Raw genomic sequence first — 21,269 nt, 5'->3', positions numbered from 1 at the left:
TTCCCTCTGTGAGTGTTCCTTTGAGAATGTCTTACCAGGTGTTCTTCGGAACCGGGTAGTCCGTGACAAGCTGCTTTCCACCTCGGAATTGTCTTTGAAAAGCTTCTCCGTGTGTCTTTGTTGGAACATCTTCAATGTTGTCTCATTTGGGAGATTATTTGAAGATTCCATGTTTGCTCCTTGTGCTTGATCCCAAGCGTTTGCCTCTTCGTCCTTCTCGCTGGAGGTTACCCATCTCCGCTCTGTTGCTTCGTTGTTGCGGGGCCCATGGATGCATGGATTTTTTCTTGCTTGTTGTTGTGAGGGACCAGTCCGTCTTGCGCGATGTGGTTCTCCTTCCCGATTGTTTGGTGCTCTAGTATCTCTGATCTGTTGGTGATGTGTTCTCCTGCCAGCTGTTTCCTCGGACTCATCTTCACTCCTTGGCGATTGATGTTCCGGCGTCGATGTTCGTTGTTGGCCATTGCGGCCCCTTCTTCTATGGTTTGTCTTTCTCCCCCACTTGTTATGCAGAATGCCATCTTGTCCAGGAGTGCAATCTGTCCCACTGGACGCTCCCTCCTCGTCAGAGTAGCGTGTGTCATACTTTGAATGACTCCTGGGAGTTGTTATTTGGATGATTGACTCTGAGTAATCTTTGGTTGATTCTGAGTGGTCGGACGCTGAGTAATCTGACTCTGAGTACTCCTTGTCACTTTCCTTGTCACAGTGTCTCCCCCGTTGTCTTTTCGCTGGTCTGCCTTCTCTCTCTCTTCTTTTGTGTTTGTTGGATTTCTGGGTTCTCTCTTCCCAGGTATTTCGAAGTTTTGTACTCAGATGCACGTCCCTCAATTTGTCTCTTGTTTGGACTTGCATTCCAATTTCGGCTTTCTTGATAATTTCCTTTAGCGACCAATGCCCTCTCAGTATTTTGTGCCTTGTTTCGGGGTTTTCACAGCCTTCAATTATTCGGAGCCGAACAGCATCCTCATTTGTAAACGTGTTGAAATGGCAGCCTTGTACCAGACTTTGCAACCGAGTGATGAAATGCGGCAATGGTTCGCCTGGTTCCTGCCGTGCTGTGTTGAAGACCATGCGATTATGATCCACCTCTGCCTGTGCATTGAGATGGGCACAGAGCTCCTCTTGGAGTCTATCATAGAAGTTTGCTTCTTCTTTGGAAAAAGTTCTAATTGGGCATCGGCCCCCGGGACCCACCAGATGGAGGAGTAGCACCAGACATTTTCTTTCTCTTTGCTCACCGTTGGCTTTCAAGAAATTGTCCAATGCTTCCAGCCATCAGTGCCGTTTGAGGCCCTGGATCCAATCGTCAATCCGTGCCACTGGGGGCGATACTTCAAGGTGTGGATTGAAACATTGAGCTACGTCTCCTCCCGCCATGAGAGAAGAAGGTTCTGAACGGTCGTAGACGCGGGGCATTGTGCTGTCCACTTTTCTTCGGGTTTCAGTTGCTTCTGCTTGTGTTCTAGCTTGAGCTTGATTATTAGTTCTTCCTTCAGTGCACTCGTGTTTGGTCAACATTGCACCCTTGAATTTATCCATGGTTAGTGACAATGTTGGGTTTCACTTGCTGGTTGTGTGTGTTCATCGGCTACTCCACGCTTGCATTGGCTTGTGCTTGTTCCGTTGTAATTATTTATGCGTTGTCTTTGTTTATGTTTGCTTGTCGCTTCTGTTGTTGTATGGACACACGTTACTTCATTACATTCTCCACTGCGCATTCGCTTGCGTTTCTCACTGTTCGTATTTCTGCGTTTCTCACTGTTCGTATTTCCATCCGTGCTGACCTTTGTTTTGTCAATGCTTGTTGGTTAAGTCACTCCTGTGGTTGCTCTTGCTTGGTAGTTGATTCACTCTCGTGTTAGCATGTGCTTATTCTGTTTGGTCGCCAAGACTTGTTCATTGTTGTCCACGCGCCGTTATCCACGCTTATTTATTTGCCTTACCAACGCTTACTTCTTTGCATTTACCAGTGCTTGTTTACTTGTCTTCATCAGTGTTTGTTTGGTCATTGCCAATGCTTGCTTATTTGCATATACCAATGTTTGTTTATTTGCTCCTATCAATACTGGTTCTTCGCCAGTGCTTGGTTGGCCTTCGCCAACACTTGTTCAGCCTTCGCCACTGCTTGTTTGGTCTTCGCCAGCGCCTGTTTGGTCTTTGCCAATGCTTGTTTGGTTTTCGCCAATGCTTGTTTGGCCTTCACCAATGCCCGTTTTCTTCCTTTACCACGATTTGTCCAATGCTTGTTGATCTGCATGTATCAGTGTTTGCGTCTCTTTGCATGGATCAATGCTTGTTTCTTTGCATGTACCAATGCTTGTTTACTCTTCGCCAATACTTGTCTTTGCATGTACCAATGCTTATTTACTCTTCGCCAATACTTGTTTCCGTTTGTCCAATGCTTGTTGATTTGCATGTATCAATGTTTGTCTATTTGCATGTACCAATGCTCGTTTCTTTGCATGTACCAATGCTTGTATGCTCTTCGCCAGTGCTTGTTTATCTCCGTTTGCCAATGCTTGTTTATCTTTCCTTGCCTGACTTCAAAATGGCCGCTCGTTGAACACTCAGGGGTCTGTCCTGACGAGCGCCTGACTTAAAGATGGCCGCCGTCACTGCAGTCACACACGAGGCTTTCTCCTGATTCATGCACTGCTAGCTCACTCTGGACTCACCGGCCGGCGTCCTCGGGGGCAGCGCACATCAGGGCTCACTTTTCTTCGACCACCACAGCTACCAGGTGAGGTTGGGGTGGGCTCCCGCCTTACTTTCCACGTTCCCGCTCTTCTTCTCCGCTGGCATGCCAAACCTCACGCATCGGGCGTGAGGTTTTCCGACCTCCGGGGCTCCATTTTCAGCGCACTCAGCAGCGCTTGTCACCGGGCTCTCGGGGACAGCGTCCACGACGTCAGGGGATCCTGGGCTCGATCTGAGGTGCTTGACAGGGTCGGAGTGGGCTCCCGACTCCTGTTCTTTTGGGGTGCCAAGTTGCACGCATCCAGCGTGACGCGCGCTTCCAGCGCGAACAGTTTTCTTTTCCTGAGCGTTTCAGCGCTCGATCCAGTGGCTCCCTCTGGGCTCCCACAGTCACTGGGGGGAGCAGGGTCACCGGCTGCTGACCTCTTTCTTCCGGTGGCAGCACTACCAGGCAGCAGATTCTTTGCTTGATGCTGCAGGGGACAGGGCACTCCGATTGGGTTCTGCAGGCTATGATCATGCCTATCCCACTCTCGTCGCCAGTTGTAGCATCCTGCTACAATAAATACAAGCACTTACTGCTGTGTAACTTGGAGCTTTATTCTGTACATCTTGCTCACATTCTGTCCCTACTCTAACTGACCCTTTCCTGTGTCCGCTCCTCCTCTTCCTCTGTCCCCCTAGCTCCGCCCACTCCCAACTACTGGTGTGCTGACTTCACAACAAATGTCTCAGCTGCCTCTGTCTCCTCCTGCATCCCTGGCGGTGGTTGAGAGGGTTTGAGGGGTTTAGTGGCCGCAATATAGCAGCCGCAGTGTGCGGCAAGCGATCAACAACAGTCAGCAAACGGTTAGGAGCAGCAGGCGGCAGGTGTTAGGCGGAGCGTGTTTTTGTTCCCCCTGAAATATTTCTGGCACTCACAGGGCTTTTTTGAAGGGCTTTTGACAGGGGCTGAGAGATTGGCTTGATCATCCAAACAACAAACCACAGCCGAACTAGGAACAATAACCACCCTTGGCAATCTGCTCAACTGGCCCCAGTAGTGGGGGGTTCTAGTGAGAAGCACTGCACCGCTCCTGCTTTTGGTACAGAGGGGTCGATATTGCAGTACTGCTGCAAAACCGTCCCCACGGGTCCAAAACTAGCCCCAGGCCTACTGGGAAAATGCCCAGTGCCCACTACCAATCTCCCTCAGCTGCTCTGGCACCAGCTCCCGAGCAGCGTCCGGCTTCAATGCGTCTGCCCTCCATTTGTCTGCTCTGCTCTGTTGCGCACTTGTGATTGTCACTGCCTCAGTCTCCTGTGCATCCTGTGCACTGCTGTGTCTCTTTCCTTCGAAGTCTCTCATCTTGTGTGCAGACAGACTTGAGTTTGGTCAACCTATGACATGCCTTTGAACATGAATTCTGACATTTAAAGAGGTGCAAATTTTCCCAGGTAGTGTAAACATCCCCATTTGTAGGATGGAGGTAAGGGCTTTTTTGTCTGAAGCCTATTTCACTTAAATCCAATTCAAATACCATGTGCATAAGGATTCCTTATTAATCTTGAAAATGTTATTCCACTTTTGAACAGGCTCCCCTTTAAATCACAGATATTTTTATCAAAATAGCAGTTACTTCAAAAAGACACTCAGTCATTAGAACAATTCCAAACTTTTTGCATCATTTTTTAAAGTCTCATGTTATTGAATCCTGAAGTCTCTCATAGAAAGACGGCTATGTTATAAATCTGAACTATACAAAACTGTTTTACATGGTGGTGCTACCAGTTACCTGATAAATGCGTTTAATTAATGAGGTACGAAAAACCAGATCTCTAGGTATGCTCCAGTTTTATTACTATTATTATTATTTCGCATTTATATCGCGCAATGAATCATCCCCACAGGGATCTCTCTGCGCTTTTGGCTACACAGTGCTGAAGGCTATGACAAACTTGTGGATTTAGAACAGCCAGGTTTTTAAGTGCTTCTTAAACTGCCCCAAGCTTGTGCAGGCGCGTAGCTCATCCAGCAGGCGGTTCCAATGGAGCGAGCTGAATCTGAGAATGCGCGTCCTCCCATTTTAACTTTCCTGATTTTACAGGGACCTAGTAAATTACAATTGCTGGATCTCAAAAGGCGGGCAGGTATATAGGGAACTAACTTCTTCCTTAAGTAGGCTGTGCCCATCCCCTGCAGTGCTTTAAACACCAACGTCAAAAGCTTAAACACTGCACTCTTCCTCATGGGCAACCAAAGAAGTTGTTGCAGAAGAGGTCGAGAGGGGGTATGTACTGGTTTGTGAGGACCAGTCGGGCCGCCTTGTTTTGCACTACCTGTAGCCTAGATGCAAGGTCCGCCCTAATTCCTACTAGTAGCGCATTACCGTAGTCCAGTCTACTAACTAGTAGTGCCTGTACTAGGGTCTTTCTGGCCTCCAATGGGATCCAAGGAAAAATCTTCCTCAGCATCCGCATGATGCCGAAGCATGTGCCAGATACTAGCTTCACGTGTTCCTCCATCGAAAGCTTATTATCAAAGAGGATACCCAAGTTCGGTGCCTGAGTGGATGGATTGGGTGCCTCCCCCAATTCCTCCGACCACCAGTCCTCCGACCATAAATCGCCTTTCCAAACAGAAGGATCTCCGTCTTGTTGGAGTTAAGCTGCTGAAAATTTTAGCTCATCTAAGCGGAAATTTTCAGCATGCAGGATTTAAACTTTACTCTGGATTACGCTGGGCAGGCCTCGATGGGGATTATCACCTGCGTGTCATCCGCATACGAAATGGTCTCAAAGCCGCAAGATCTTATGATGGTGGCGAGCGCAGCCACATAGATGTTGAATAATGTGGGGCTTAAGATGGAGCCCTGCGGGACCCCCATGTCTACTGCTGTGGTCTGAGAGACAAATGTGTCTAATTGAACCCATTGTGCTCTGTTGTTAAGAAAGGTCTGCAGCCACATCCATGCCCGACCTTCGACACCAATCTCCCGCAACCTGTCCAGCAGGACACGGTGAAAGAGGGTGTCGAAGGCTGCCGATAGATCGAGGAGAACTAGCATGGTGGGCGTCCCTCTGTCCAGAGACATCCTGATTGTATCCATAACCTCTACCAGTGCCGCCTCCGTACTATGGGCATTGCGAAAACCTGATTGAGAGGGATCCAATAATCCATACTCTCCAGATATCCCGTAAGTTGTTTGTTTACCAATGTTTCCATGACCTTCGAACTACACAGGAGGAGGGAGATTGGTCTGTAATTTTGCAAACAGGCCGGGTCTGCCAGAGCATTCTTCAGTAAAGGTTTTATGTGGGCTTTTTTCCATTTCCTGGGAAATACGGTTGTAGCCAGGGAGATGTTACAAACCTCAGCTAGTGATGGAGCTAAAATTGGGGTGAGTTCAGCCATTATAAATGACACAGCCGGATCCAAGGGGGCACCTGATTTCGTCTGTGCCAACACTGCTACTACTTGCCCTGTGGTAACAGCTGTGAAGGCATCGAGTCTAGGTAGTGTGGAGTCTCTCTCCGGAGGGGCCAACCCCTCCAGAGCTGCTCCTGCTGCTAGAGAGCTAGAGATCTTGTCTACCTTATCCCTAAAATGATTTGCTATATCATCACATAGTGTTTGTGTTGGGGAGATAGAGAGACTGTTCGCTTTAGGGTTTGTGAACTCTTTGAGTATTTTAAAGAGTTCCTTAGACGAGTTCTGTGCCTCCCGTATTCTTAAGCCTAAGTGATCTCTTCTTGCTGAATTACAGTTTGTTAAATAGGCTTTGTGTGCTACTGAGAAGGCCAGTTTATCCTCTGGCCGCTTGGTTTTTCTCCATTTTCTTTCCCTGCCTCTACACATAGCCTTTTCCTTCTCAAGACTATCCAAGTATCAGGGGGCTGACACAGCCCTCTGCTGCGTTCGTACTACCCTGTATGGAGCGATGATATTTAACCTGTCCCCAATCGAGGCCTCCCATTTTCTCAGTGCATTATCACTACCCTCTCCTTTGTTAAAGGAGGGGGTCTAAACACCTGACTAAATGCCATGGGGGTGACTTTCCACCAAGCTCTCCGAGGACTCATTGTATATTGGGACTGGCGTCCTCTATCTACCCTGCTCAAGGTGAAATTGAGCGCAAAGTGATCGGTCAAAGTTAGTGGCCACGGGGATTCTACTGATAAGAAAGTCTATGTTTGCAAAGATGTTGTCTAAGGTATGCCCTGCAAAATGGGTAGGTTCATGAATTCTTGGAGAGAGACCTAACTACTCGATAGCTGACAGCAAACATTTTGTATCTGAATTAGAGAGGTCATCTAAATGGTGGTTAAAATCGCCAACCAAAAAAAAGAACTCTGATTGCAGGATATATGGTGCAAGGGTCTCGAATAATGAGGTGCAGAACAATTTATTGCTTTCTCCTGGAGGGTGGTATACTACCGCCCCCATCCCACTGGTCCCTTTCCAAAACTGCTGTGGAAACACCAGCAGTTCCATCCCATCTGTTAATACTGAAACGAGTACCTTAATATAGTGTGGGACCTGTACGGCTATAGCCAACCCCTCCTCCTTTTGTTCACTCTATCTAATCTTGTGACGGTGTACTCGTCAGGGAACGCCAAGGCCAGGACTGGGGTGGAGTGACTTTGCAGCCAGGTTTCAGAAATGAGACATATGTCTGGCTTCAGATCCTCCAGCATATTCCACAGTTCCATGAAGACTTTCGGGATAGATCTAGCATTAATGTATAGTGCCCAAAAGGGCTCCTGTATTTCCTTCCACTGGGTGATGTTACCCGTGCTTGGTGCTCTATTGGTCTTATTAGCTTGCTTGCTTTGAGTCTTGGGGTGGATGGGTCTGTTGTTTGCCTGACCTGTGCTGACAACTTACCACATCCACATTGTGAGTTTAGAATAAGTAGGTTGATGTGAGCTTTAACTGTTCACAGGCCTCAACTGAGTTGCTTCCAGCAGCGGCTCCTCCGTTATGGGGGAGGAGCATTGCCCCGCCTGCTGCGAGCACAGCAGGCACACATATTAACAATAAAATGGTGCTCGCACTGTTAAAGCGCGAAGGCAAGGGGCGGGGCTGATTAGTGGAATTGCACTATTAATTCAGCCCCCTGCCAGAGAGCATGTCAGATTGGCCGGCTGCCTCCAGCAGACCAATCTGACATGCACACTTCAGAGTCTGCAATCCCAGGGCTGAGAAACAACCGAGGGATTACAGCCTCAAGCCCCCAGCCTCAAAATGAGCAATGGGTTAGCCTTCTCCAGCCAACCAAGGAGCTGTCCTGCAGCTCTAGGATTGGTTGGTTTCATTTTTCCACAGTTAGGAAGTCCTTCCCTTTCCACTGACTGCCCCTAGTCATCGGAGGAGCAACGGGACCCTTCGTGCCAGCGCAACAATGTAGTAAGTTTATTGGGCATAGTGCCCCACCATATTTTAATGTTGTCTGACGCTCCTGGTTGCTTCTGATGGCATCATGTGAATCTGGCCCAAAAGTATTTTTTATTAAGTAAGACCAAAATTAATATTTTCTTTTTAGATATGAGTAGAAACGTCAAATTTCCTGAAGCAGGAGTTGTGCTACGTTTCTATAAACAGAGCAGCAAGGCACGCCCAGCCACCAGTAATTGAACGCAAAGACACATTTAAGATATAACCACAAGCCACAAACGAGTTATATATATAAATTATACTGTTCTGTGGCATCTATTTTCTGTTAAAGGGGGACATTATTTTTCTTGGAATGTAATGAAAGTACAAAATCCCCCTAGTCAAGCAAGCTAACAATTCCACAACTGTCAGAGGGAACCCACAAGGCAGATTACAATGGTATCCAGTCTGTGAGTGGAAACATGACATATCAAAAGAGATCCAAGACCACAGACGAAAAGCCTCTCCCTTTGTGCATGCAGATGCAGCAGACAGAAGGACAATGCAGCTTGTCAGTGGAAAGGGATTTCAGGGAGTATCTTTCTTTAGGGAAATTACCGACAAGAAGAGGAGAGATCTTTCAGCCGCAGGCCAGCTGTTGGGACATCACATTGCATATATCAATTTTATGCAGCAATTACAACAGACATGAATGTATATGGAACTGTGCGCAGTGGTGCTACAATGAAATAAAAGTTTCCAGGTGTTTCTTCAGTTTCACACAGTTCTTAGAACCATACTTAGACCGTTTTAAAAAGGCTTGGGTAATCCCTGTGCTGTACTGCTCAAGCGACTGTAATCCACAGGGAACAGTATTATTGGATTTTACCATAAGAAACAGGGAATTTCCATTGTAATCAACATTTCTTAACTGATTTCTGAATGTTTTTCCGCCCTTCCTGGCAATTTCCCACAGATATTCCTCGCCACATTGTTTACTGACGAAATGTGTCCAAATGTGTGATATCACTACATTTCTCATAATACCAGTTTGTGTAGAAACTCCGGTTTCTGTCCAAATCAAGATTACCAAGGTCTCGTAATGAGTATTAATTCCAGGTCAATTTCACGAGTTCGGTGCATTCCCCAACTTCACTAGGGCAGCAAACGGAGCCCCCACTTGTGTGGCTGAGCCTATTGCCCGCTACTGGAAGGGATAAAAAAACTGTCTTTATATGTAGTGGACTTGGTCTAGGCACAGTCCCTGGTTTAATCCATTTTTGTCTCAAATAATCAGCCCAGCCACACAAATGGGGGGCCGGTTTGATCAGGAGGGAGTGTTGGAACGCATGGTGGCAAGAATATTGTTGAACCCTGCAGATTCCGAACCTTTTCTTCAAAGATATGCGAAGTAAATGTGTGATTTTAGCCAAAGTTATGCTTTGATGGTGCCAAGGTATGTGATTTTACGAATCTCAGGTTCTGTGACTGCAAAAGCAGTTCATGTATCTGGTCTTAACATCATCGGATTCATGCAAGTACACCCAAAACTCTCCTTGATGTTTAGTTTTCAGAACTTTCTGGGTTTTATAGGTTTTGCTGGCTACTCACATAGCCAAAATGGATACATTTTGACTGTGTACATTTTATGTATCTGTGTTGCATTTTGGGGCCTTTTACCGAGTGTGGTGGGCCCAGCCACACAAGGTGGTTCCATTTGTATTGGAAGAAATGTGGAAACACATGTGTTAGGACATTTTTAGATTCCTGGAGATTCTGGAACTTTCACTTACAGACATTTGAGGGAAATGTGTGATTTTAGCCAAAGTTTAAGGTTTGCAGGGCATTCTGGATAAGTATGCATACCCGGAATCCAAGCTAATCACACCACCCTGGATTGCCCTGGGAGTCACCACAGGCACGTTGTGGGTCGGAAAGATTTTTCTTCATCACAAAATATATGAATTATATTTAGATGTGTCCTTTTACAGTCAAACAACATGCAGCCTTCCAACAGCCTCTCCTGATCGACCAGCCTTTAACAGGCTGAGACAAACTGCTTTGATGAGGTGTGAAGTAACCTGCATAGAGACAAAGGACATCTGGTGGGAGGAGTTCTGCAGCTGCATAGCAAAAGGCAGGGTGAGGGTGGAATAGCCAAACTGGTCTTCAAATAAGGAATGACCGTTAAGACAGGACACAGGTTCACCCTACATCCTCCACCCCCACCAGACAGAAGCCCCAGTAATTGAATTAGCAGAGGGGCTGGAAGGGGACTGTTATGGAAACTGCCACACCAGTGGCTTGGCTTAGCCAAATCTTAACGTCCAGGAGAGAGTTTCTCCATTTTGGATTTTAAAGAATAGTGCTTTCTGGCTAAAGAATATGCCAAACTTTGGAGGAAGTTTCATACCTGAGGGTGTCACCCTGCACCCCATAGTTCACGAGTGCCGCCCTGCTTGTCCCCCAAGAACACTGGATAAATATGGGAGAGTGGCCTAGCAACTCAGATACCTGCTTTGAAACTACAGGAAGAAGAAGGACTGCCCTGCTGGACCCTTGTACTGCACAAGAGAGAACTGCACTCATAAGAACTAAACCTTCTGCATACATTGGTCTTTTGCCCAAGAAAGACTTTGCCTCGCTCTGAAAGTTGAAGAAGTGGACTCCCTGAAAATCAACAGATTAAAATAGCTCCACCTGCATCATCTTCACCAAAAAGAACCAAGCTGACCACCTTCAACTGGACTTTCAAGGATTTGGTCAGGTGCATTCTGGGTATTGAAGTCGCAACATTCCAAGGAGCAACTCGGAGATTCTGGAACCTTTGATTGGTGTTGTGGACCATCAAAGACCCAAAAGAACACCTGCAGAAGAAGGTCTGCCCTGCTGGACCCTTGGACTGCACAAGAAAGGACTGCACTCAAAAGGACTGGGCCTGCTGCTCTCACAAAGTTTCACAATAAAATGACTTTGCCAGTCTTAAAGGATATTTAGTGGACTCCCTCATCGGCAACAGGTAGAAAAGTGCTGTCAGGGCTACCTTCAACATCAACAGCTAGGGCAACTCCAGCTGACACGCTTTACATGGCTTTTACTTGGATTGACCAGGTGCATTTCGAGAGTTGTAGTCCCATACTCCAAGAGGTAAACCAGAGCTTCTGAATCCTTGGCCGGTGCTGTGGACCCCTTTCCCTCATCAAGAAACTCTTCTGGAATTAAGTGTAAAAGTGTTACATTGTGGTTGGCCTGAACTCTTGACTGTCCTGGTCCAGCGCAACCTTTTTTGACCCTTTAAGCGCTATTTGGTTCTAAGCTTTAGTTTTACTTTTGATCTTTAAATTTCATATCTCTGGTTCCCTCTGTTGGATGTTTGTCATTTTGTTTTAATCATCAACATATTTTCAATTCTTAGAAATTGGTGTTAGATTTTTATTGTGTATTGGGTCTTACCTATTTAATGTATTTTTTTTAATGCTTTACACACCTGTCTCCTAAGTTAAGCCTGCCAGCTAGGTTGAGGGAGGGAATAATTTAGTGTGATTGTGGCCTTATTACCAGTGGTAGGTACCTACTTACGGCTACTAATGAACCACATTCCAACAGTGAGATTTATGCAGTGAAGGTAATTCAATTGAACTATCCTCAGTGCAGAGGACATGCCAATTTCGTGAGATTCATTATGGGCTAATTGCCAGTCCACATCCTCCAGTGGCCCGATCCAGGCCTCTCCCATCTGCCTCAGGGGGTATGGACATCAGGTGCATTGTTTTTTTTTTATTTGTCCTCATTTGTCAATATGCATACCATCAGGAAAGGAGTCCGTTTCTACTAGGACAGGGGGGACCCGGTCTCTCCATAAAAAGGAGATGTTATAAACATCCCGGGTAAATTTAAGGGAAGAACATCCCCCCCCCCCCCCACCCGCTCAAAAGGACTAACTTCACTGAAACAAGAGGGAAGTTTGGCACTAGCACAGATAAGCCAATATCTGCGATGCATATTATTATTCATAGGACCAGATCATTTTTAGAAAGACAGAGGAGAGGGCAGTGGACAACAGAAAAACATAAGAGCTAAAGTCCGGTATTGAGTCTAAAGGATAATAAGCATGGCTAAGATCAAACTATTTTCTATAAGTTTCTAACCATTTATCCCATAGTTCCCAGAATCTTGTCTTCTTGCTTAACCTAATCACTCGATCAAGAGTTGCCACCCTTTGTATTGACAGAATCCATTCCACCTCTGTCGGGGAACATGGGAGTATCCATTTAATACACAGTGCCCTTCTTGCGATCAGTATTAAAACAAAAATAATAGATATTTGGGTATTAGTAAAATTACCATTATCTGCCTCCCCTGATAGAACCCCAAAAATGACTACATCCAGGTTCACCTCTAGTTCTTGCTCTAGAACCTCTGATATAATCTTACCCACTTTCTCCCAGAAGGACTGGATCGAGGGACACTGCCAGAACATATGTGCTTCATTCGCGTTTTCTCCACCGCATTTAAGGCATTTTCTTACTGTCTGGCTTCCCACCTTCGATAACCTCCGAGGGGTCCAGTATGCCTTGTGGACAGTAAAGAGATGATTTTTTCTTAGTGGGGCAGATCTTACTCAACGCCAAAGTTAAGCCACAGATACTTGCCATAGTAACTCGTGATCTTTATCCCGCAGTTCCCTCTTCCAGCTTTCCATCAGTACATTCTGTGCCCCTTCTTCTGCCTGAGTAAGCAGCCAGTACCACTCTGCGATCTCTTTCTGTATAGAGTTTTATCCTGGTTTCAGCCTTGGAATTCCCCTTTTCCTTTTTATTCAATGTTTTTGCCCAGCTGGCTAATTGGTAGTATTTGAATTTAGAGACAGTGTTATTAGTTATCTCTGACAGCCTCTGCCATGAAATTAAAGTGGAGTTTTCAAGTAGTTGACCCCAGTAACTGATCCCACACTCTCGTAGAGGGACTGTTAATAAGTCTAAAAGACAAGCCGGTGTACCTGGGGAGTCCCAAATAGGGGAAGAAACACTGTAGTGCGGTATTTGTAGAGTGAGTCTTGTGTGGTACCAATTCTTGACTGCATTCTGAAGAATTTTTAGTTTAACTTTTAAAAAACATTTAGGGTGACCAAATTAAAAAAAAAATGATCTGGTTTAAATTGGGAGTCTTTTACTAGAGCATTTAAGTAGGGTGCTAGGCTAGAGCTATCCTTTTGGAGCTGACAAAAGTTCTTTAAATTGAAAGCTCGGTAGTATAGATATAGATCAGAGGTGGCTATACCGCCTTGTTATTTCTTCCTGCGTAGTTTTTTCAGGGCAATTCTGGGACATTTGTTCCTCTCCTTGTATTTTTTGAACCATGCTTTATTAATCTCTAGAGGGTTAGTGTTGAAAAGAAAAGAAAACTTTGGGAGCACCGACATCTTTAAAAGGTTGGATCTGACAAAAAATGACAATGGCAGCACACCCCAAGCCTGCAGTTGTTTTCTAACTAATACAAAACTCACCTTTGTGTTCCAGAGCCGTGAGGGGAACGGCGGCGCAGCAGAACGCGCACCAGAACGCCGGGAGGCAGCGCGAGGCAGCGCGACCAGCGGACTACACTCCCCAGCAGCCCCTGGGGCGGGAGCACACCGGTGACGACCGAGGAGCGCCCGGAGGCGCCTGTAAAAGGCTGACCCCCCCGGGAGCCCAGCGGGGGAACACCCAAAACTCACCTTTGTGTTCCAGAGCCGTGAGGGGAACGGCGGCGCAGCAGAACGCGCACCAGAACGCCGGGAGGCAGCGCGAGGCTGCGCGACCAGCGGACTACACTCTGCAGCAGCCCCTGGGGCGGGAGCACGCCGGTGACGACCGAGGAGCGCCCGGAGGCGCCTGTAAAAGGCTGACACCCCCTCTCGCCCCGCGAGTCGCGCGTGGGAGCGACCGGGAGAAGCCCGGGACAAGGGCGGGCAGTCTGTGGCAGTCAGGGGCTGTCAAGGCTGGGCTGGGCCACGTCCCTTTCCACTTCAACAGCAGTGTCCACATACGGCCGTGTGAGGCCCTTTGTTGCCCCCTGCAACCATGTCTACCCGCTCAGGAAGACCTCTTAGGAGTGAAGGCGAAAGGGGAGTTATTGCCGGGAGCCCCGTAATTGGAACTATGGACCGCTTTATCACCAGGGTGGCGGCTGTAATAGAAAAGGAGATTGCTATGTCAGAGCGGCGCCTATCTGAGGTATACCTCCCTTCAAGACGCTCATCATTGGGGGCCGCTGCACAGGGGCTTACTCCGGCATGTGAGCGGGTCCAATCTGCCCCCACTGCAGGAGTTCTTGGTGATTCTACAGACCCTCCCCAACTGCTTGAAATAGGGCAAAACATAGACAGGTTGGAACATCTGGCCGCGCTTCTTCCTAGTGGTATTGAGGAAGAGGGTGGTCTTAGTATATCATCTCCACCTGTATCATCTAAACCCCTAAACGAAGCCACTAGTCAGCCTTTATTGCCAAAACCGTCCACCCCCATCATTATAATAACAGATGGGGTGTCAGATGGGGTGCCTTCAAGTACTCAAACTCCCAAAACTAGGCAGGATAAGAGGATCATAAGTAAAAAGGCAGGACATCGTAAAAAGGGTAGGCTGGTGAGACAGGCTGCACTTTACCAAAAAACAAGAAAGCCCTCGGGTCTTGGTGTGAAAAATGTAAGGGGCCTGACTACAGAGAATAAAGCCGAGGCAGAAGGGGATGCTATGGTCTCCCCCAAGGGGCCACTCACTAATGATAACACCGTTAATGTCTCCAAGCTCCCTGACCCCGTAACTATGGAAAATATCTTAGAGAGGGTACATAGTCTCTTGATGCCCCTGCTAACACAGGTCAAGAGTCTGGGGGCGAGAATAGATAAATTAGAGCAATCAACCCTCGACGGGTTCTACTCGCTCAAAAGTACATTTAAACAACTAGCCAGAGTGAATGAAAACCCGGACACGGGCCCAAAGGGGAGCGAGCACCCAGCAGTTTCCTTACCATCACAGAGAGATCCCAAGCCCCCAAAAAGCCTAAATAAGGTTGATACTAATAGAGCACAAACCTCAGTTTCCAAAACTTCTCCCCCTCTTAATATAGGGCCGAAACCCAAGGGGCCACCAGCGCATTTAGAGGCTGCTACAACTAAGCCTAAGTCACTTCCACAAAAACAGCCCCTGACAGCCAGTGGCAAAGTGAAAGATATTCAAACAACAGGCTCACGTGATAAAGTCCAGGGACTAGTAGCAGGGAAAGTCACCAGATCTGCCCCCCAACCTATAGCTCCAACTACCACTTCATTGGCTCCTAGAAATCCAGTACGTCGGACCCCTCCAGTAAACCTCCCGCCAGACTGCCAACCTTTTGTTGCAGTTCTGGTAAATGTTCCCCCACTAAAGGAAGGCCAGTCGGAAAATCACCAATCCCTTAAGAATAAGTGCATCCACTGGCTAAAGTCAAATAAGCCAATTCTGTTGGGTGTGGATGGGATTATTCTAAGTGTCCGTAGAGTAGGGTGGGTAGGGCAGGGTAAAAAAAACTCAGGAGGGGGACTGCATAATAATAAATTTCCAAGACCCCAGAGTAGTGCCCTCCATCTGCACTCCAATAAAAACAAGCATTGGAAATGCAATAGGTCTCGCAGCATTAGAGTTAGTGCTTTTAGAATTGTTTATGGGTTTTTTTTGTAAATCTTTAGCATTTTTGTTTCCTGTAGCCAATGCTAAAGAATTACAAATAAAAAAGCCATAAACAAATCTAAAAGCTCTAACTCAAATGCTCCGAGACCTATTGCACTGTGTGAGGGTGAGGGGTTGAGTGAGAGTGAGGGTGAGGGTGAGTGAGGGTGGGTGAGTGAGGGTGAGTGAGGGTGAGGGTGAGGGTGAGTGAGGGTGGGTGAGTGAGGGTGAGTGAGGGTGAGTGAGGGTGAGTGAGGGTGAGTGAGGGTGAGTGAGGGTGAGTGAGAGTGAGGGTGAGTGAGAGTGAGGGTGAGTGAGGGTGAGTGAGGGTGAGGGTGAGTGAGGGTGAGTGAGGGTGAGGGTGAGTGAGGGTGAGTGTGAGTTAGGGTGAGGGGTTGTGGGTGAGGGGTTGAGGGTGAGTGAGGGTGAGTGAGGGTGAGGGGTTGAGGGTGAGTGAGAGTGAGGGTGAGTGAGGGTGGGTGAGGGTGAGTGAGGGTGAGTGAGGGTGAGTGAGGGTGAGTGAGGGTGAGGGGTTGAGGGTGAGTGAGGGTGAGGGCGAGTGAGGTGTTGAGGGTGAGTGAGGGTGAGGGCGAGTGAGGTGGTGAGGGTGAGGGGTTGAGGGTGAGGGTAGGTGAGGGGTTGAGGGTGAGTGAGGGTGATGCTGAGGGGTTGAGGGTGAGTGAGGGTGAGGGGTTGAGGGTGAGTGAGGGTGAGGGATTGAGGGTGAGTGAGGGTGAGGGGTTGAGGGTGAGTGAGGGTGAGGAGTTGAGGATGAGTGAGGGTGAGGGGTTGAGGGTGAGTGAGGGTGAGGGGTTGAGGGTGAGTGAGGGTGAGGGGTTGAGGGTTAGTGAGTGAGTGTGAGTGAGGGGTTGAGGGTGAGTGAGGGTGAGGGGTTGAGGGTGAGTGAGTGAGGGTGAGTGAGGGTCAGGGGTTGAGGGTGAGTGAGGGTGAGTGAGTGAGGGTGAGTGAGGGTGAGTGAGTGAGGGTGAGGTGTTGAGGGTGAGTGAGGGAGGGTGAGGGTGAGTGAGGGTGAGGGTGAGTGAGGGTGAGGATGAGTGAGGGTGAGTGATGGTGAGGGTGAGTGATGGTGAGGGTGAGGGGTTGAGGGTGAGTGAGGGTGAGGGGTTGAGGGTGAGTGAGGGTGAGTGAGGGTGAGGGTGAGTGAGGGTGAGGGTGAGTGAGGGTGAGGGTGAGTGAGGGTGAGGATGAGTGAGGGTGAGTGAGGGTATATACCCAGCTATGTCTTCGTAGTTGTAAAATGTAGTTGAACCTTTCACTGGTAGGCATTCAATTTAACGTGCTACCATAGATATGCTTTCAGAATATTAAATTCGAAATTTACTTTGATTTTGCGTACTTTTGCTGTAAAAAATGTTATTGCCATGTAAATACCTCTTCAATTGCATTCTTGAAAATAAATATTAACCTCTATGAAGTTAAATGTGTATAAATTACCTGTATTTTAAAAAAAAAAAGAAAACAGTATTGCTCGGGTTTCCGTGCTTTTGGCATTAAACAGACAATGTGTAACCCAGAGATATTTTTAACAGCTCACTTCCCACTCAAATCGTATGAATACAATTGCTTGCAAGGCACTGAACACATGCAAGGGTTAGTTTTAGCAAGATGCTGAGAGCAGATCTTTTTATTTCATGCACTGAGTTCAGATGCTTGAACTAATAAATCTAACGTACGGTTATGCACATATGATGTAATTAATTTGCTCTAATTTCTGATAAATATAAACCAAGAGCTCAAAGAAGGTCCTATAAACTAAAATAATGCTACGTATACAGACTACTTGGTAATCATTGCTGTGCTGTTGCCAAACCAAACCATCTAAACGGAATGTAGCTATAGATTATGGTTGATTTCTGGCCAGTGAAGAAACAAGAAATCATAACATTTGATTAAAGTGGCAGTTTGGCACTTATCATATGGCCGTCAAGTTGAACTGTCAGGGGCAACTTTAGCTGTCACATCAGACTAAAACAACATACCTATACCGAAAAAAAGCTTCCAACTGTGTTATACGCTTGATGTAGCTACTCTTAGCAGTGTAAATACATTACACCATTACCACTGTGAGGTACTCAAAAGTACACTGGCATGCAAGGAAATTATGAGGTCCTCCAGCACACCACTGGTTCGCGATCACAAAGTAGGTATGGCAAAATCAGTCACGTGCCTGGCAGACCCTGATGTGTGACTGCCACAGATCTAAAGGGGCAATATCCATGCTGCCCGAGAAGCCAGAGTCATCTGAGAGAATTTAAAAACAAGGTCGCTGCGATTTCAGGACCGTGTACATCCATGCCATTGTAAAGGACGAAACTGCAACTGTTAACCAATGACTACGAGGCAATGAATGATCCATCTGTATTCAAAACGTATCCCAGCCTGTGGCAAACGTATATTTCACTGTTCCCTCGCATGTTATCAATTGCTTTCATAAATTACACAATATTGGGAGGTAAGGACATTTCAGTGACGAGAAGCCAACCAGTTATGTCACAGGAGACGAAAAATAAATAACAGCTGTTCTCTCACGGCACTTCCGCTCTCATGGCAGAGCTGGGCTGCAGGAACTCGGAGGTTAAGAAAACAAGCGGTATAAGGGCATTATTATGCAGCCTGTTAGAGTTACAATCTACTACCTGGCAGCTGAGTGTTGTGGTATTATTGTGGGCGAGGAGGGTTATATACTGTAATTGCATTAATGGAGCGTTTATTAATCGCCAACGAACCCAAAATCTAGTCCTGCTTTCCGAATGACCAACGCATATGCAAATAACCACCACAGAAGTTGTGGTTATGTAAAAATGGGCCATGCATATTCACTTTGGATATAATAAAAGCTGAGATGGTTTCACTATTTCGGATGAACACTTTTAGCGTCTGAGACATGATCCGTGTACGCACTCCGGCCAGATCCTGAGAGCATGGAATAAAACATGCCAACCTCCCTGTGCGCGCAGCCCTGGGCACCCATCTGGGCATAGCGAGCGCCGTGCCACCCTGCGCTCTCTTCATCCTCTGCCGTGTGAGGAGGTCGCAGAATCCAGGAAAGCTGCCGGCGTCCTACCGCCCCCTCATGTTTCGGGGTTTCCTTGGCAACGTGCTAATGAGATGCGTGTCACATGGCTGCTTAGGTCAATAACCACGAAGGAAATAAATAAACAACAACCGTGTGTACTGCATGTCGATGGCGAGGGCAGAGGCCAATGGGGGGACAGCGGGTGATTGGGGAAGCGCTAAGGCTGACGCAAACAGCGAGGGAAGGGGGGCCTTTGAGAGAGACGGCAGACAGGACCGGCGCCAGGAGATGGGGCCTCGGAGAAGCCTCTGTTGCAGACAGGATCAGCGGGGAGGGGGCGGAGAGGGGAGAGGTGAGACGAAGGAAGGGAGGGGAGGGGGAGGAGAAATGCGACACGGGTAAACAAAAATTTGTAGAGTGGGAAAGACGGACGGACGGAAGAGAGGGGAGGGGGGAGGAGAAATGCGACACGGAGGGAAGGGGAGGGGGCGGAGCGGGGAGGGGGCGGAGAGGGGAGAGGTGCGACACGGCGTTAGACGGAAGGAAGAGAGGGGAGGGGGAGGAGAAATGCGACACGGGTAAACAAAGACGGACGTGCACGCGCACGCGCTTTTAAGGTCAATGCGCATGCGCATAAGCTCAATGCGCATGCGCATTGACCTTAAAAGTCACGGGCACTGCAAGGAATCGCCACGATTCCTTGCAGTGTGGATAAAGAGTGGATAACTCGCAATAGTCTCGCTTGCTCGATGCGCATGCGCATCGACAGGCGAGACCTAAACATGGGGGCCCCAGGGGTTAAAGTAGTAGACCTATCCTACCCCAGGCAAATTGTTAGCCTAACTGGAGGAAGCCTAAGCTCCCCTGATCTTTGTCAAAATTGGGAGACACTTTGGCCTGGGGCACCTGGGGGTAGAAGGATGAACCCACTGTGGGTGCCAGGGTCCCACTGACTGGAGGAGGATGACCCCAGGGTATGCACAAATGCAGACTCAGACAAAGAACCTGTGAGTAGACTAGTTCCAATGGTAGTATCACCCTCCCAAATTGACTCTCCCTCAATTGGAGATACTAGCGGGATGGTAGCCTTAAAAGACATCCCGCAAGATCCTTGCTCCCTTCAAGTATCCTTGATGAGGGCCACAGACAGGGGTACTCTTGCAACCAGCGACATTTCAGTTGTGACAGACCTAGTATTTAAGGTTTTCAGCTGGAATGTCGCAGGGATCGCAAGAAAGTTGGCTCTACCCGACTTCACTGCATGGGTTGATGAACACTCTTTGTGTATCTTCCAAGAGACCTGGAGCTTAGTGCCGGTACACAGGGTGGGATTCTCTTCCTACTCTGTCCCTGCACTATCCTCGGGATCCGGGAGAGAGCGACCTTCGGGCGGCCTGCTCATTTGGGTACCAGCCTCCCTAGATTGTAGAGTAGAGGAGCTTCACACAGGTTGCCCGGACATCCAAAACATTACCTTAACAGATCAAAGGGGAAGACTGGTTTTAAATGTTTATAATGTTTATGCCAGAGGGACTAAGGGTGGGAGAAAGTCACCTGTAATATCCCTTCTTGAGACCCTCCTAAATAAAACCCCACACAAGTCGCGTACACTGGTCGCGGGCGACATGAACTGTACGTTCGAGCCTCTGGGCTCGGATGTTGCCCTTGACCAAGATGAGGAGGACATTAGGTTGGGGATCCCTGTATTGGAAATCCCATCCATCAGAAGGTGGTCATAAGTGGCGCTACAGTTATACTCCCTGAGCCTGGAATTAAATCTTAGGGCAGTTAACGGGAGGACAATCTCGGATAGGGGGGGTGCCCATACGTACAATAGACCAGGACACACCTCCAGGATAGATTACATACTAGTAGACGTGTATCTATGGAATCATGTGAGGGACATGCTGGTGGTCCCTACGACTGAAAGCGACCACAACCCGCTTTCCTTAAGCATGGATCAGTGGTGGCGACCTGTAATAAAGGGTCATGACAACCCTGTAGTAGTGCCCCCCGATGAGTCTGAAGTCTCGCTCTGTGAATAAAATGGGCTAAACTGGTCCTATCTGAGGCGAGGGTCGGAGAAATTTCATCCCTCTTAAATCATGCAGTGACAACCCTTGGGTCCCCCATAGATGGGGTGGGCAGGGCGAGTGGACTTTTTGTCTCCTTAGTAGAGGCCTTGACTAATGTGTTTACCATCCACTCTAGTAAGTTGGGTAACAAGAGAAGCAAAAAACTAGAAGATGGCTGGTATACTCAATCATGTAGGGTACACAAGGCAAGGCTTGTTGAAGCAGTAAAGCACAAATCCCACAGCGATATACAGGTAGCAAGGAAGGCCTACAACAGATCCCTCAAAAGTGCTAGGAGGGAGTGGGAAGATAAATTCTGGGAAGACCTGCTCCAAGCTAGTAAATGTAGGGACTCAAGGGCTTTTTGGAATCTTATAGGCTCACGGAATAGGCCTGAGGCAGCTATGAGACCCTGT

This window comes from Lissotriton vulgaris, chromosome 4_1 (assembly GCF_964263255.1).
Source record: "Lissotriton vulgaris chromosome 4_1, aLisVul1.2, whole genome shotgun sequence".
Classification (NCBI taxonomy): domain Eukaryota; kingdom Metazoa; phylum Chordata; class Amphibia; order Caudata; family Salamandridae; genus Lissotriton; species Lissotriton vulgaris.
This window is presented reverse-complemented; position numbering follows the sequence as displayed.